At 42.7% G+C, this 16,535-nt stretch overlaps 1 long non-coding RNA gene across 1 annotated transcript; it reads right to left on the bottom strand.

Moving 5' to 3' along the window:
• Positions 1-4,086: 4,086 nt before the first annotated feature.
• On the bottom strand, positions 4,087-5,001 carry LOC26532463 (uncharacterized). The gene is made up of 3 exons (XR_001451870.2): positions 4,893-5,001; positions 4,807-4,815; positions 4,087-4,748 (listed from the first exon to the last, which is right to left on the bottom strand). It is a non-coding gene; the product is annotated as an uncharacterized lncRNA (long non-coding RNA).
• Positions 5,002-16,535: the final 11,534 nt, after the last annotated feature.

Here is a 16,535-nt window from a genome sequence, read left to right as displayed (position 1 = left end):
CATTCCCTTATTGTATTTCAGTTTTTTCCCCAGGCTGGCTTTAGGGCAATTCAATTTTTGTTCATTCAGTGAGCACAAAAGTGGAGAAATTACTCCCCAGTGGAAATGCAAATCGCTCAACTAAATTACCAAAAATGAATTGTTTTTGGTTCGTTTTGGCCATATTCCATAGACAGTCAAGTTTTTTGTGTTTGCTTATATAGTGTTTTGTTGCATAGCAAATTGAATTTAGCCCTATTCAATTTGCATGGCTGGATTCACACTCACTGGAAAAGGCACAGAGGCGAAAGTGAAAATATTTGGCACATTTACCGCAAATGAAATGTTGTTGCAGATTGTTGCGGTGGCTGGAATTGATTGATGAACTCCTCGTATCAATAAATTATTAATTTATTTTATAAGCTTCCACGCCACGTAGCGGCGTAACAGTAGACATTCTGCCACATCAAGTATACGTAGTACGTACAACTTTTCCAGTATGCTGCAATGAAACACCAAAGTGTTATTCAATTAAAACATTTTGTTTGCTAAATCAACATAAATGAGTCAGTGTATGAGTGTGGGGATATGGATGTACGCCTGTTTGTGCAGTGAGGATGCAGGACCAACTTACAGAATGACTTTTGCGGAATGGTTTTTTAAAGCGTTTTGCCGCAGAAAAGTTTGCTTTGGCTGGTTAGCTGCTCGAGTGGCTTCGGCTTCGGCTTCTGGCCAGGACTGCTGGGGCAGGGCAGGGCAGGGCAGGGCAGGGCAGGGCAGGGCAGGGCAGGGTGTGTGTGTATGTAGGGGGGACTTGGCATTTCAAGGTCTGCGCTTGGCTAACCACGCCGTTGAAAGGCGTTTAACAAACTGCCAGAGAAGGCCAGCACAGAACAGAACAAGGCAGGGCAGGGCACGGGCACGGGCACTTGCCAGCGGCAACAACTCCAAAGCTCTGCTCAAGTGGTGGGGCCTTAACGCAAAACTTTGTACATTTTATCGCATATGCAGGGCTGCGGGCTATGCCAGTGCCAGGGGCTACAGAGTATACAGAGTACTCTAGTAGTGAAAAACTCTACCGTAGGGGAGCTGTAGGGGATCTGTAGGGGAGCTGGAGCTGAAGCTGTTGAGCCGACCAAGGCATTTGCATATGCAACCGCAAACACCGCCCGAGCAAAAAGTTAAGCGTTGAATGAGGGCGACAAATTGCAAATTAAACTCTTTTCTACACACATGAGGAATAGTTGTAAATAAAACTGCCACACCCACATCAACTTTCTGCGAACAACCTCTAACTAAAATTCAATTTCATTTCAATTTGCCAAACGCTAAAGAGGATGGTGATGACGATAGGCATGGGCATGGAGATGGGTATGACGATGAGGATTGGGGATGGGGATGGCGATGGGGATGGGGATGGTGAGCCGTCTGATCCGCATTAGGAAACCAAATCCGACTTAAAGTTGCCCTTGGCCCGCGGCCTCTTGAGTCGTTTAAGCAACGAACGCAACAAATTTGCCTTCTCTGGACATTAGTTCAGCGCCGAAGAATTTAGGAATGTTTGCAGGCAAAAAGTTTTCTGATTCTGGCTCCAATTTCTGATTTCGCCCTGCCTTTTGGCATATTTAATTTGGCGTCTTGTGTCAGTTGTTCTTTCTTTCTTTCTTGTTTTTTTGAAAGGGATGCCTCTGTCAATTTTGTGACACTTGCTTCGGGGTCCGTTCACGTTCACCGGCAACTTTTCAAATGCAGCTCATTTAAATATAATTTGTCAGGGAAAAGTTTTTCCACGAGTCGGTTAATCGAGGGACCCAGACCCGGCACACAGGCAATGGGAAGAGATTTGAGGGATAAAACCTTTAGATAATACTTAAAACTAGGCAATACTCTCCAAGCGTCATAATCGAAGAAATAATCATATAAATATAATGGTTTAACTTATTTTGACTTTTGTCCAATGAACTGATTCCTATCCTTCTTTAGAGAAGAATACGTAGAATATTTTCACCTCAAAGATTCAACTCTTGACTTTGTACAACCTTGCTTCCTTTTCGCTAATGCAAATTTGTCGAAATTTGTTCGCTCATTTTTCGCTATTTAATATATTCAAATTAGAGTTTTCCCATTTCATTCGCACGACTAGACGAGAAGGGAGCGGTGGCAGGGCAGTGACAAAGGATGGTAGATCCCACCGAAATGGGACTTGTTATCAAAGCCCCCACCGACTGGAACAACAGGCAACAAATTCCGTCACCGTCACCTAACAAATCTGCAACAATAGTGATAATTTTTTCCACTTCTTCAGCTCGTCCCACCGTCGGGTTTTCGGTTTCCGGCAGAAGTTTTTGCAAACATTTTGACAAAGTTCTCCTCTGCTCTTCTTTTTTTTTTTTGCGGTATTTGAGCTGAAACTTTTCTCTGGTGGCAGGGAATGAGAATAATGTTGAAAATTATGCAGATGCAATGAGGGGGAATATGAAACCAGGCAATATGGAGCAGCTACCAGGGTGCAGGGGTACAGGGGAACAGGGTACATGGACTGTGCACATAATTCGATGAAATGAATTGGTTGCAGCTGCCTCCGTGCAAGATGAGGCACGGCACAGTGTTAACTGACAATCCCGCGCAATGATTGCATAAAAAAGTTCTCAGCTTTCGGCTGAGGGATCCCGCAGAATTATCACCCAGCCGGGTGCCATAGCGGAAATCATTTTTCCTCTTCCTGTGTGGCATAGGGAGCATTCCCCCAATGCAGTTCTCAGCTCTCAGTTCGCAGTTTTCTGCCCTTCCTGTTCAGCCGCAAAAAAGTGAATATTTTTCATGGCTCCAGCTTCTGCCTCAGGAGCCTGCTCCTGCTCTAGCGACTGCTCCATCTCCTGACCAGCTGCGGCTATGGAGCAACTTCTGTTTTACACATTTCTAATTCATTTCCTGCCGCCGAATGCCTGTCTGGGGCCGTGTCTGGCTCCAGGCCCGGGTGGTCCTGGTTCAGAGTAACAAATCTCGAATGAAATTCATTGAATACTTGTCAAAAATATTCCAATAGCCCTCGTAATTGGATTCTTTCCAATCGCAAATCCACCATCCTCCATCGTTGTCATTCTCCTTTCAGGGCACATGTGCACTTTTGCACTTTTGAATAATTCTGCGTAGACTCGGATTTATCCTGGAATGGAATAAGGACTCGAGTGCACTTGGCTTTAGGGAATACTTAAATTATGTTGAAAATCCGCTGTTTAACTTTAAAGTTCTAACCACGAAAGATGTGTTCAATGAAGCCTTGATTTGGAGTACGTTTTTGTTATGCAAATAACTTTGAAGATCAAAGGCAAAACACTATAGCAGACAGTGATTATTCCAGGCAGGTTTCACTTTAAATGAAAATACAAAAAAACACATCAGAAAAGAGGGTGTAAGACGGTACAGGTGAGACCCAGATGTGGTTAAACTTTTCTAGAGGAAAATGGTCGGGGCAACAAAGTAAATCAACAAGTTGGATCAACTTCTCTGTCGAGGCAGACACCGATGGAATATTTTAAGCTCGACGAGCTCTTAAATGCTTTAAGTTTTCAACATAAATATCAAGTTTACGCAACGGATGCCCCTCTCACATAAGAATAAGGTTCTGGTGAAAACCAAATCCAGAAAAACGAAAGCGAATAAAAAAGAAATGAAAACACACAACAAAGTTGGTTTACTTTCTGCTCGTTTCAGTTCTTTTGTACATTTCGCCACAAGCATGGAAATCGATTACCTGTACGAAATGGAAAATATTCTTATATGTGCACGTAAAGTATATACTCGTACAGGTATATGTATCTCTGTGTGGGATTTCCCTCGGAGAAGAGCGGAAGAGCAGACTTTGCATAAACGAATTGTAAATACAGCAAAGGGAAAACATTGAAATTATGCCAAATGCGTTTTCCAATTTCTAATTCGGCATTGATTTTCGATTTCTTTGTGAAGTGGAGCCCAGCCCTGCGGAGATCTCGTCGTCGATTCCTATTTCAAGTGGCAATTTGCTAGGAATTTGTTCGATTGAAACTCCTTCGGTTGCTCCCCCTATCCCTTCAGCGGATGACGCTGATGCAACAAGGAAAGTCTAAGTCTTTTGTCCATTTGCTTGCCGGCATTGTTTTTTATTTTATTTGCAACAAATTGGGTTTTATCTATCCAATGTCAGATGCATAAAGAGAGAAGCAGCAGAATCAGAAGTAGGAGGAGTAGGATAGCCGATGGACAGCTGATGCTCCACTGATGACAATAATCTCCTTGCCCAATCCTAGGAAAAGTTTCGCACAAAATTAAATTCCTTTTGCTACTCCTCAATAAACTCGCATTGTTGAATGGACATCATCGAAATTTCCATCACTCACACTACCCCAAAAATGACCAAACAAAAGGCATCAGGACGTTGGTCAGCATGTGCGATGAGTTCTCTGGTTCTCTCTTATACTCCGGGCTGCTGCCAACGGGCTCCGGGCTCTCTTGCACACTCAATCACAATCCGAGTGTCCTGGCAAGTGGCAAGGAAAAGATCAAGTGCCACACTTGTTGGCGTCACAAAAAAAAAGAGAAACAAGGCGAAGCGAAAGATTATTTTGATGAGGTTAGCAAGTGGTAGAGTTCCTGAAAGATGGGTCAAATAATCGTTTTAGTGGGAAACAGTTGAAGTGGCATCTGCTATGCTACTGTTGGTACTGTAACTTTGTAAGCCCCAGGGTCATAGGTCCTATATAGTCGGCCATTCGGATCTTTTAATATATGAACTTAAATGGAGAGAAATAAAATTATTAGGAGGTTTTCTTAACTTTATAATTGTCTTACCCCAATGATCTGTAATTGAGACGGTAGTTTGGCACATGTATGAATTTATCAACAAATTTTATCAATACAAAATAGCAAAAACTCACTCTGCCTCTTCGCTAGTCCCAAAAGAACAAAGGAAAATACAAAAATTAAACTAAAAATCGTCATCTTTTAACGTTGAAATGTATGAATAAAATGAACAAATATGTAGCGTAAAAAGAGAACTAGAAAAATTGAAAAATTAGTCATGGAAAAGTAACAATTTCATGGCTTGAGCGATAGCTTTTCCTCCTACTGGAAATTACTGTCCTTCAGTCAGACGCCTCATAAGTCTTCGAAAATTACCAAAGATAAAAGCCAAAAAACAGAAACATTATGATTACGATCTTTTGAAATAAAACAAAATGGTGTTCCCTCTAATAAAATATGGGGTTCGTACAGAAGACAATCAACATTTGTGATTAGTAAAAAATGTTTAAAAATTATCATAAAAAGAGGGAACCAACTTATTGACCGCTCGAAAGTTCCTGCTGTGGAAAGTCCGGCCCTCAGGTCCATAAAATATATCTCATGCTCTGACTGCCATCTAACGAATATATCATCTTTAATGTGTCTGACTTTCCACGTTGTTTGTTCCTTGTCCGTTTTTTTTTTTTTTTTTGTGGGGGCAGAAGGAGGCTGCTGCATTTTTAGTTTCTCTTCGTATGTACTTGTCCCTTTTTGTGTGTGTTTTCGTGGCCCTCGTCCTTTCTGCGCTACTTACTTCCGCACTTTAATGTGGCTCCATAAACTCTCCTTTACGGCGGCTCCCCATCTCCGAGCCGAACAGAAAAAACCAAATGTTTTCCTGTCGTTGGCTCCAATGTTCCTCCTTTAATAGCTGCTTTTCCAAGTATTCTGCGTATTTGTGTACGTGTGTCAAGTGTGGCAGGCATTTAATGAGCTGATTTGAATTAAATTTTATGTGGTTAAGCGCATTAGGAGCAGCAAAAACTCATTTCAAGTGGCCAACACGAATTGGGTCAACACTCCCCGCTCCAGGTTGTTCCCCCACTTGACACACATCCATTTCAAGATGTTCTCTACTCCCGAGAATCACACATCTGTGAAATATACATACATATGTGCTATGTGAACGTATGAACAAATTTTATTGCTAATCAGTGGCACAAATTTAATTTTCTCCACACATTTGGCTGGGATCTGCATTGTGTGGATTCCAGATCAACTTCTTTTCTTGTCATTGGCTTGTCACCAGAATGAAACATGACATTTGCCTAATTTGAATTTAAATACCTTCCATGGAGCCGGACAAACAGCGAGAAAAACAGCAACACTGACAGCTGGAAAAACTGAACAAATCTGACACACAAACAGCGGAACAGAGCAGGAGGACGACAGAGGTCGAGGTCTGGTTCTGGTTCTGGGTCTGAACTGAAAAAAGAGAAAATCAAGCGGCAAAATAGCTGAACAACATGTCAGTGGCGGTAGTAGGTGCGGGAGGTAGGTCAGCAGTGGGTCAGCGGGTGTGTGTGCTCCATTGTGGCGCCCATCACCTGATGGTTCACTAAATAAGAAATTATTATGAGCATGCAGCGTTTGGCTCCGCTGCCCGTTGCCGCAGCAGCCGTTGTCGTAATCACATACACACACACACACACACACGAACCACCGTCTCCCCCCAGCCTTTTGCCATGTTTAACTTCCGGTGGAATTCACACACACAAACACATATAGATGAACAGGATACGCGCATAAGAACACACACAAACATACACTTACATATATGCACATGATGGTCAAATTTCATAAACAGACAACAACAAGAGGAGCAGAGCTCCGCAGAAGTACACCTACAGGATGCCCATTAATTGGTCTTTAGATGAATAAATTATTTTATATATTGTATTTTTTAAGTATACGCATGCTCGGCAATCTTTCGATACCGTTTTTGAAAGATTACAAATATTCAAATATCTTTAAAGCTTACTTGCTTACTTTTACGAAAATTTACATTTTAATGATTTTGATATAGGAGAACATTCTTGAGAGTCCTGAGATTAATTGGTTCTATATATTGCAGGTCCTCTAATCATAAGTCAAAATCAAGATTTATAATATTTTTGATCCATTTAATAGGCTCTTACTTCCCTTTCATACCCTGTCTTTCTCTGTAAAAACTTTGGTGTGCCAAAACACGAAAGAGGAAGTTGACCGCTCGCCTCCATATGCCCTGTAGTCTGTCTGTCTGTGTCTGCCCCATGCCCCATGCCTCTGCATCCCCACCCCTCTATGTCGGTGTAACTTAATGTATCCTGGATTTATTGTGCTGTTTCCTTGTAGCCTGCTGCCGTGAATTAAATGTGCATAAACTTTTTTTGCCAGGCCTCCTGTGTTTTTCTATACAGAAGAACTCGTACTTTTTTCCACCGATGGTGGTGTAGCTGTTTTGGATGCTTCAGCTTGTGGGGGTATGAGTTGGCTTCCGTTTGGTCTTGAAACCTGCAACAAAAAGAGAGGAAGAGTGGAAAATAAACATGGAAAAAGCTGCACACATGTGCACATGTGCATATCCTCTGGCTGCATTTTTGCAATTTACAGCAGGAAAAAGACGTCGCCCGTCTCTGACATTATTATGCGGCGACGACGACGACGACGATGAGGAACAGCGGCGACTTTTGCCCTTTGGCCATGCGTTTCCGGAGCCGGGACTCAACCCCGAACCCGAACCCGGAGCCAAGCCCCATGCCACTCCGCCTCGACTGATGTTGCAATGTTCCGCCCGGAGCTACCTAGAGCGTTTTGCAGCAGCAAAAGTGACACAAAGAGTCTTAAACTTTGTTCTCTCTCTCTCTCGGTTCCTGTCGCTCTGCCTCCATCTCTGACTCTGTGGCATCCTGCCTGCCCCCGAGTGCATCTGTGTCTGATTGTATTTTGTAATACAAAACTTTTTACCCAACCAAACAATGCAAGTCCGGAATGGGGGAGGAATCTGGGGGCTACGATTGGGCCTTGGCAATGGCTGTGTCACACAGGGCGGATGATTGCTCATGTTCCCTGGCACTTGTTTCGCATTTACAGAGTAATAAACATCCCGGAAAGGCTGACTGGGTGTTTGGGTCATAGTTTATGAAATCCATTTCATTGGAGGGTCAGCAATAGGGGGAAGAGAGAGGTTGGGGCTTAAACTGGGGTTCATTAAGTTCAATGAAAATCCGTGGCAAGTCTCGCAAATCAATTGGAAATGTGGCTATTGAGAGAACAATAATTGTATACCCTTTTTGGGGGTATTACGAGGATGATTGTGATAAGATCGATATACCCATGTCCATCAGTTTTATTCCATTAAAACTAGTCACAGGTCCAGAGATCAATATTTTAACTGCAGGCAGTATATCATTACTTCAAGGGTGTCTAAAGTCTCGACCCCAAAAACTATTTACTTTATCCTCTTTTTATTTCAATTTCAGTTGCAAGTGCGATGCCGCACTTGCCATCTGGAAAGCGGTGATGGGTTTTGGCTGCGGCCCCTTGTGGAGGAACATGGGCAGATGATGGTTGGCCGCTGCTCCTTGTTGAAGGGAGGTGGTATTGGATGGTGGACGGGTGCGGCTCTGATAAGAGTTAAGGGAATCGTTTTATCGCATAAACGACCACATTACACGCTGCATTGAGGAGCAGCTAAATGACCGCAATGAAACACACACCTACCAGGAGGGATGGGGGCTTGTAGCCCATCGCCATCCGACCACCCCTTTAGGCCTGCCCCAAACTGCCCCCGCCACTCTCTGTGGCATGCTTGGCTTGGCAACATTCAGAGCAATTTGTGTGTGTGGATGTGTGTCGAAGTCTGCTCGAAAGCAAAGTTTACTTTCGCTTTAAGTAGTAAGGCAGCGTTACGGGATGTGGAGTGAGCTGGAGGCAGAGTGCGGCACGAAGAAGTGGCAACAGGAGGTAGCGGCACAAGAGGCGAGGCAACTGCGAGGCCAGCAATGAGCAGCATTCCATGGCATGTCGACAAAGGCATCCCAAATGCACACACAGGCATCCAAGTGCAAGTGCACACCCACATTCTCTCAATCCACCCCAGCCCAGCCCCGCAAAGAACAGGCACAGTGGTGCATGGTGAAGCAATCAATGTTTCAAAAGAAAGATGTTAATAGCTCTATTGAAAACAGTTCATGCTGACAGAAATTGCTTCCAATTAAAGCAATTAGGGATATCAGGGATATGGTTTTACAACGACTCATCTCACAAGGTTTCGCTACTTTTTGCATTGGTCTTAGCCACTGTGCCCTACCGGATACGGCTTGCTTGATGGGTACTCCAACTGTTTGCATTATGAGGCACTGAGCTGTTCGTCCAGCATCAGCAGCAGAAGCAGATTCCACATCGCCTCTACAGCGCGGCAGTGGCTCGATCATCAGTTGGCCCCCTGGCAAATACAAGCAAATTGAGCTGGTCATCCTAAGCTCAGCCCAGCTCCTGCCCCCCCGATTGAAGAATCAGCATCCCCCGTCTCTGTCTCTGTATTTGTGTGTGCAACTGTCAATACTGGCAATGAGTGAAATGGAATTTGTCTTGCTTGCTGGTGACGGGCTCTAGAGGCGCTCGGCAATTTGTTGCATGCGACCTCAGAGTCCAGTACTTTTTCCAATTCCTTTTCCTGAATTTTCTTTCTTGCCCAGTCATCAATTGTAGCTGTCTTTGGCTCGTGTAATAGTTTCAAATCACTTTCCAATCTGCTAGCCCTACCCTCTCTCTCTCTCTCCCTCTCACGGTAAGGCTAATCATGTTATGCAGTGTTCACTCTATCATCATCAAGCGAGTGCCTACTGTACACTAGAGCACTCCTTTCTCTCCTGTCACTCTCCCTAATTAGAGGTAATAAATTCTTTGATATATCCATGATATTTTTGCACACACTGCCACAAACGCTGTGTTGTGGCTTCAGTTCTGTGGTTTCCACTTGAACTATGCGGGAACCATTATTATTCAGGATAAATTTGAGCCCTTTCGAGTCAGCCACAGAGTATGAGTAATTAAGTTTATTTTGTTGATAGGTAATTTTAGCTGAATTTTAATTTAGACCAGAGTCGAGGCGAGTGGATAGGTTGATTAGTTTAGTTTTGGGGTTGCGTTGAGTGGATGGAGGGATGAGCCACCCTCAAAGTGATGAATAATTTAAAAAACATCTCTCTTTCGTTTCACCCAGGATTATACCATATACGGGGACGAGTATGTATCTCCATCCACAATTTATGTGCTGCTATTGAAAATATCATATCCCCGTCAATTCGCATTTGTCCAGCTCTGGACCCCTGGTGGGGGACTTGACATTGATTCGTATATCAAATCGAGGAAATGTAAACAAAGAACCAAATGCACCAATTCATTTGCATTTATTACGGCCACAATTTTCAAAAAAAGAGACAGAATCTGAGGCCCTGGTCAGACACGGAGAAAAAAAAGAACAAACCGGAATCGTATGCTGAATTATTCATATTTTGCAATGGCCAAAGTTTCTACGGAAGGGCAGAGGAAAATGGAAAATCAGCTTAGCAAATGAAAAATCGAAATTGGGCAAAGACACAGCAAAAGCAAAAGTTGCACTCATTTGTAACAATTTATTTGATTTTCCACAGAAGAAAATTCCCTCTGTGGAGTCCCTATTTCCTGCCTCCGATTCCCGTTTTTCAATGCAAAAGCGCTTTTTATTCAATTTTCTGCTCACGTAATATTGACAAATTATTAGCGGGGATTTTTGATACCAAACGAAAAGGCGAATGAGAGGCTGTGGAGGAGGTTGGAGTGGAAACAGCTGGCAAAGCGAAGGGCCAATTTTTTTATTGTTCCCTCGGACGAAAGGTGCAGCTGCCAGAGGATTTTCAAGAGGCCGAAATGACTTTGTTTTGCATTTTTTATTGGGGTTCTCTGTTCTGTTCGAACGGAAGCGGAGGGCATTCTCAAATTGATTATTCTTGCCGCTGCCTCAGAGTCCCCTGCCAAAATGAGATTTTCCACCCATCTTCCCAAATCTTTGTTGCCCCAAGCAAACAAATTGTTGCACAAATATTTGCTTTTAATTTCTATAGGCAGCATTTGTGTGCCTCCCCAAATGAGCAGCGTACTCTGAGGGAGGACCTCTCCAATGAAATGACAATGAAATTTTAATGTATTAATTGGTAGAAATTAGCTTTGCTATGTGTCTGTCACCACTTTGTCGGGCCATTTGACAAGTTGCCACCTTGCCATTTTTATTGCATTCGAATGCCAGGAAACTCGTTAAGTCCGTGGCACTGTTAAATCTCAACAGAAATCTTAACATAACATTTACATCGTGAGAGAAATAGCTCTCCTCTCAGGCGTCTGCGCATTCTCCAGTGCTATCGGGACGAGCTCTGTAAATCCCTTCTCTGTTCTCTTCATGATTTCTGAAATTCCTTGCTGCTCTCTTCCCTGATTGGTTGTGGGTGTGGGTACCCACCCATATCTGGAATTGTATCTCATATTGGCCTGTTGACATATATTTTCTAATTGGCATTTCCGCTGCGTGAATGCGCTCTCTTTTACCTTTTCGATGCCTCACAAAATTGCGAGACGGGTCGCGGATTATCCCGGGGTATGTTATGGGTATTGTCTCTATGACTTTTATATTCATATCTAAAGTTTTAAGGGTTTCGATCCTTTCTCTAACCTTTCCTCCAATAATTTTAATGCCATCAATGGATATACGGCTTAGAATAGCTGGTAATTTTTGATATGCCTCTGAAGTTCAGGAGGAGATGTTCCAAATGAATTGCTGAAATATCTTACTGACTATTCAAAAAACGCTCATATTAAACAGCTACTCGAAAGTCATATTAAATTTGGGTCAAGCACTGGGAACACTTGCACGGCAAAACCATAAAAAGCCACAGAATGTGCAATTTGATGGAAATCTTTTATCGAACTATCAGTCGAAACCCCAAAGCGGAAATGAGGAAAATTAGCGAATCAAGAACACGTGCCAAGTCCTGGGCCGTACAGTATTTTGGCATTTGAGTTCCGATTGAATGCACACCACATACATAGACGCTCTCAGTCTGAGGAATAAGCTCTTGGCCCGTTCAACATGTGCCCTAATGCACTAATACTAGGACAAATTCTCACACAGACATCGTAAATCTTTGTGCATTAAATACAAAGGGTCCGGAAAACGGACCGGGTGTGGGTCCGGGGAAAGGTTTACAGCCAATATTCTAATTAACTCATGCATAAACGAATAATAACAAACAAAAGTGCTATAAATTTCCACTTGACTTGATTGATGGCCTCTAAATTTTATACACTATACAGATGCATACCCTTCTTGTACAAATTTCTGTAACATATGTGTGCCTGTGTGTGAGCTCTGACCTTTTCACATTTGACATCTGCGCGGTCGTTTCTTTGTCTGGCGATTAATGGAAAACCTTAATTCAAATTAATTTTCGGTTAATGAATTTTCAGTTCCCTCAATTTCCTGAATTCATCAACAAATACAACCATAAGACCCAAACGTTTACATAAGTACACTATTCTTTCATATAAGATATTTTGCTTTAAGTAAAAACGATGTTTGATGAATCACATTCTGAAGCAAAAGTTGGAACATGTGAAGTTCTTCTTCCATATCCTCCTCCAACAAATCCCAGCCTAATGTCTGGACAGACTCTCTTTTCCACAAGGGTATTCCGAAACGTTTAATTCAGACACAAGACAATTTTCTTTCAGGTGCAAAAGTCTTGAGTCTTTTGGCCTTCGGTCAACACGTCCAATGTTGTCTGCGGCACTAAATCAAAATTTATGTTGTTCTCACGTAATACCCATTAGAGGGACATAAAAAAATTATAACCATAGCATTTTATTTACGATTATTTGATCAAATATGGGCTAACGACAATGGGGATGATGATGACTGCGACGATGACTACAACGATGCCTCGCTGCCATTTGTGGTGGCCTTGCCCACAGCCCACAGACTCGGAGACAGCAAAAAGTACACCACCCACCCACACACTCAACTGGGGAGAGGATAATGCTATGTGTTAAGGGTCATAAAGTTAATGCAAACCAAACACTAACAACAAAAACAAATAACCAACAGGAATCAAGAAAAAAGGGGACAGCTGGAAAAGGTGCCAGCCGCAGCCACAGAGAATGGATAGCAAGGGGACCAAGTGTGCAGAGACGAGACTGTCTGTCGTGGCACGTTCCAAAGGTGGCAAACAAATGCAAAAATTCTACAAAAAGCGAATGGAATATCAAATGAAGATTTCAGAGCAAATAACTAACCAAAAACTGGAAGCATTAGCGCATATAAATACATTCTATTCAACCTTTTCAAATGTTTCTTTAAAAGAATATTCATTCTTTTTATCTGGGATGAATATCATTTTAAGCATTCATAGGTCTCGAGAAGTGTTCGGCATAAGTTCTTTTCAGTACAAATTCCTACACCTTAAAATTTAATTCTTAAACTTCAGTAAATAAAATTTAATTATTGAAAATAACCTATACAATATGTTGCATTGCTATAAATGAAATGAAATTAGCATTTCAGTACGCAAATCACGATATTTGTTTAAACAAAGTAAGCCCAGACTAGAGAGATAGATGCAGACTGATCCTTGAGACATAATTTGATGAGAGACCCAGACCGAACCAAATTAAACCAAAACCTGGTACACTTCGACTATAGCCTCAGATGTCCGTGCGTGTTTGCGTGTGTGTTGTGTGTGTTTGTATGGGTTGCAAGGAAATGTAAACACGTTTTAATTAAAATACTAAGACAACAATAATAGTAGAGAATGGCCAGGAAGGATGTCAAAGTCAGCAGCTGGGCGAGCCAACCTGCAGCCACAAACTGGAGCTTGTTCAAATGAATTTGTGGTGGCTGGAGTAAGGATAGGACAGGTTTTTGGGGAGCAGCCTGGGAGCAGAAGGAACAAATCTAATCGCATTCAACGTATGGTTTTCCTAAGGATTTCGTTTGCATGAGCACGACATAAACAACAGAAAGGGGCTCCAAGACACTGAACGAAAGGAGAAAGCATAAGACACCTTCATCAAAAGCGTCCTCTGAACATACACCTCAATTTCTCTTAGTGCAGCTGGTCTTTCGGGGCACAGGAAGCTAGTCAGTTATGTGAAAGTGTTGAAGGGGGGACTTAAAACACAGTCCTAGGTAGACAACTGCCTAATGGCTGTGGCTAATGAATGATGACAGCATTTAATGTCTCTCTCTCTCTCTCTCGGCCACCTCCTCCGAAGCATCATTAATAACCAGACGGGACAACAATGACAGTACCACCAATAGTAGCATCGAGCAGCACCTTGACCAATAAAATCTAATTAAAAGCACCAACAGCCGTGATGGTTACCCTAGAAGTAGGCGCGATGCAGGACGAACTATAATTGACGAGTGGACCACAAAACAGAGGACAACCACAGCCACACCCATTTAAAATTGATGCCCACCCATGGCTGACCTATCTCTGCGTGCTAACAATGTGGCCCTGGTTGGCCATTCGTAATGGATCCTCGGATCCACGCGGCGGGGGATATGTCTACATCTCTGCATGGACTTCATCCGCCGACTGCATCCGTCTGCAAGCTTAGTCCGTGGTATACACATAATTACTCTTGGCTCTCGTCCACTGCAAATTAATGATGCTTAAAAGCAGGGGGAGTGGGAGTGCCGAGCGAGAGGACTGCAGCCATTGTGCGTGCGGTGGTTTCTGACCACAGCTCACTGCATTACTCATACGCACCGTTGCACAATTAACTCACTTAGGCCCCGAAAACGCCACCGATATGCCTGCGTGTGGAAATTATTAAAGGAATTTCGGGAGTTATTCAAAGTTAAGCTTAATAACCGTCAATTGAAGTTGTGGGGATTGGGTGGAGCTTTGGAAATTCCCACTACACAAAAATATTTGATTAAATTCGAATTGTTTGCCCTCATTACACGCCGTTTCATTTAGCCAATAAAAACATAAGCAAATATTTAATTTGGATATTTTATAATTTAGAATTTTAAATTGAAACTCAAATTGTTTTGCTGACATCAAAGGATGCCCCAAAAACTGACCCAAAAAACCCCACCACACCCATTCAAACGGGGTTGCGTGTGTGTAAGTGTTTGTGGGTCGTGGGATTGTCGTCATTATAGCAGGACATTCGATGTGTAACACTGATGTTGGCTTAGTTGCGGGATCCAGGCCCAAACCAGACCCAAAGCCAAAGCCAAATGGCAAACATGGGATACGATGACCGGGCGCAAACCTCAGAGAAGGCAAACAAAGTGTTGCAATCTCCATTTGGCCTACTCTGTTCTGCGAATGGTTTAACCGGAATGGGGGCGCTGCACTAAATATAATTGTAGCATTTAACTGGCAAATCGCTGGACCTTCTGCGACTATTATTATTATTAGTATTTGTTGTAGCCGCATTAGAAGTTCCCAAATTGGTTTCATTTCAGCTCTTTCGGTGGCCTTCGCATACACGGCATCCCACTGGCCATGGAAAATAATTATGCAGGACATTGGCTGAGCTCCAAAAAATTTTTCGCATATTTCAGTTATGCTCGGGACATACGTAAATACCAAATAGTGTGGAAAAACAATACAAATATCTGGCATATGCGAGGGTCACTCATACATACAAACATATGTACTTACATAGGTTCATTCGCATAGATTTGCATACGAAACGAGCTACCTCGGACCGGGGCACATCGAGCTGACGGTGGGGCTTCTCGCTTCTGTCCGTAATTATATGGAATCATTTTTGTTGAATATCCAACGGCTGCAAAAATGAAACTAATATGGGTGGAGCTCTCGTCTACTGAGTTATCATTTTGATGTTGGTTTCGGCCATATTGAGCAACTACTAGTATGAGGAATGATGTTGCAACGAGAGTTACTGAAAAAGTTAGAAACATAAGGCTTGGCTGGTCAATCTTTTCAGATCGGATCAACCCCTTGCCAGGACACGTTCCCCATATCACCCGCCATTTTGTGAGCACACTTTCCAGCTTTAAGCTGCAGCAATCACTGGAGGGCTCTTCCTGACGCTGATGTCAATGTCGCCATTGACTTGGGACCTGCTCGAACATGTACCATAAAATTGGGGGAAACTCTCGACTCGACAATTTTCCTTTTATGGCACACTTCGCTGACAACGGTTTCGATTTTCTCGATTTACTCGCTTTATTGAGTTTATTGCGGGGAAATGCGCTGCGAAAAAATCAACAATAAATGCATACAGATGAAATATATTAAAAAAAAAGTATGTACATATCTGGCATATGTACAGATATATGCATGTATGTAGCACGAAACCCTGATTATTTGGTAAACATGGTGAAACGAGGGAACCAGGACAACTGTTAAATGGCCAACGCATGGTCATTTAAGATGGAGGGTGTGGATGATAGGACGGAAGAAGGAGCGAGTGGGCTTTTTGGCAGAGATCCTTTACTTATAGGAATCGATTGGGCATAAGCCTATAAGTCGCAAGAATCCGTACACATTCATAAATTAAACGAAAATAAGGAATGCGAATCGATATGCTATGGCTGCTTACTCTACATTGGATTAGGTGGTACTTTCAGCATTGAAAAGCGAGGGCCATTTTGTTAAATTTTGTTTGTTTAATTGCTTCTAGAATCACTCTTATCTCATAGGATTTTCTCTGAGATCCGCAGTCCTTCACTTGGAGAG

Source organism: Drosophila pseudoobscura, chromosome 2 (assembly GCF_009870125.1).
Source record: "Drosophila pseudoobscura strain MV-25-SWS-2005 chromosome 2, UCI_Dpse_MV25, whole genome shotgun sequence".
NCBI classification, from domain to species: Eukaryota; Metazoa; Arthropoda; class Insecta; order Diptera; family Drosophilidae; genus Drosophila; species Drosophila pseudoobscura.
The sequence above is the reverse complement of the archived record's forward strand: the minus strand, read 5'-3'. Positions and strand labels throughout refer to the sequence as shown.